The following is a 2,051-nucleotide window of genomic DNA, read 5'->3' as shown; positions in this document are numbered from 1 at the left end:
GAAAACCCATTACACAATATCCCACAAAATCCACCTACAATGCCTAAATTCTCGTCACACTCTATACCCACCGAGGAGAATCTACCAAATGGTACTCCTACACCGCAACATCTCACCGGTAATTTTATTGCCAAGTCCGCCTTCAACCAACTAGTTGAGAGGAGCCAATTCGGGGGAATGCCTAGTGAGGACCCTCATTCTCATATGGAAACCTTTTGCGATTATTGTGATGCTATCTCTCAAACGGGCGTGACTCAAGACCAAATTAGATGGGTCTTATTTCCTTTTTCGTTAATCGGCACCGCAAAGCAATGGTTGAAGGGCCTTGATAAGGCCACCCTTGGAATAGATTCTTGGAAGAAGTTAGCTCTAGCTTTCTACAAAAAATTCTACCCACCGGAAAAGACTAACATGCTAAGAGCTCAAATTACGGGTTTTAAGCAAAGGGATGAAGAATCTTTGTATGAAGCTTGGGAACGGTTCAAAGGTGTTTGTCGCTCATGTCCTCACCATGGACTTAGCGAATGGTTTTTAGTGCAACAATTTTGGAACGGTTTATATGAAGATTCAAGGAACATTCTCAATATGGGATCAAATGGAATGTTCACCGAAGTTGATGACAATCAAACATGGAACAATATTGAGGAAATGGCGGTCCATAATTCACAATATAGTAGACCTCGCAAGGCTACTAGAGGAGGAAAGCATGAAGTGGACTCCGTTACTCAATTGGGTGCTCAACTTAGTGCTCACATTGACACAATCAACTTGAAGTTTGAACAAGCTATGGCTAGACTTGAGGAAAACTCGAAATCATCAAAGCATCATGTCAATGCCATGACGGCATCCTCATCAATCCCAAGTGGGATATGTGAGAATTGTGGAACTTTGGGTCATGACCCAAGTGAGTGTAGGGGAACAACCGAACAAGTTAATGCTTTCCAAGCTTACAAAAGTGGTACCCCTTATTCAAATTTTTACAATGAAAACACCAAGTTCCATCCAAATCTCTCATACAAAAGCCAAAATGTTCAAAACCCTCAAACAACATACACTCCACCACCCATGAGGAACCAAAATCAAAGACCCTTTTACAATCAAAACCAAGGTTACCAAAATCAAAATCCATACAATCACCAAAATGACCAAGGTTTTGATGTCCAAAAAGCGGTCCTCCAAATGCAAAAGAATCAACAAGAATTTTTCACTCAAATGCAAAAAGATAGCCAAGCAAAAGACACCACCATCAACAACATTCTAGCTCACACCAAGATGTTGGAAACACAATTGACTCAACTAGCATCTTCAAGCTCACAAAGACAAAAGGGGCAATTACCACCACAAAGTAATCCCCCTAGACATGAAACGGTTAGTGCCATTCACTTGAGAAGTGGTACAAGGTATGAGGCACCGAAGAAGCAAGTTGAGGATGAAGTTGTGGAAGCTAGTGAAAAGGAAGAAATTGTGCAAAGCCCCAAAGAAGGGGAATCATCAAAAGAAGAAAGTTCAAAGAAAAATGAAGACAAGGCCAAAGAGAAGGAGCTCATTGTGATTTGACTTCCTTTTCCAAGTCGTCAAGCCAAGCCCAAATTTGATGATCAACTTGGAAAGTTCATGGAAATTGTGAAGAATTTAGAAGTCTCAATTCCTTTCACGGAATTAATCAATCACGCACCGCCTATGCGAAGTACATGAAAGATATCCTCACAAAGAAGAAGTCGATCCGGAAACTTGAGACTATCGCCTTCACTAAGGTGAGTAGTGCAATACTTCAAGGGAGTTCACCTCCAAAGTTAAAGGATCCGGGAAGCTTCTCAATACCGTGTACCATTGGCGACACGACGATCAACAAAGCTTTATGTGACCTAGGGGCTAGTGTGAGTGTCATGCCGTACTCGGTGAGTAAAAGGTTGGGAATGGGAGAGCTTAAATGCACCAACATCACACTCCAAATGGCCGATAGATCGACGAAGACACCATTAGGGATATGGGAAGATGTCCCCGTGCGAATTGGGAAGTTTTTCATCCCGGTAGACTTTGTCATTGTTGAT

General features: G+C 42.0%; 1 non-coding gene across 1 annotated transcript; it reads right to left on the bottom strand.

Moving 5' to 3' along the window:
• Nucleotides 1-411: 411 nt before the first annotated feature.
• On the bottom strand, nucleotides 412-518 carry LOC141634754 (small nucleolar RNA R71). Its single transcript, XR_012539478.1, has one exon. It is a non-coding gene; the product is annotated as a small nucleolar RNA R71 (small nucleolar RNA).
• Between the last annotated feature and the right edge of the window lie 1,533 nt (nucleotides 519-2,051).

This window comes from Silene latifolia, chromosome Y, assembly GCF_048544455.1.
Source record: "Silene latifolia isolate original U9 population chromosome Y, ASM4854445v1, whole genome shotgun sequence".
Taxonomy (NCBI): Eukaryota; Viridiplantae; Streptophyta; class Magnoliopsida; order Caryophyllales; family Caryophyllaceae; genus Silene; species Silene latifolia.
The sequence above is the reverse complement of the archived record's forward strand: the minus strand, read 5'-3'. Positions and strand labels throughout refer to the sequence as shown.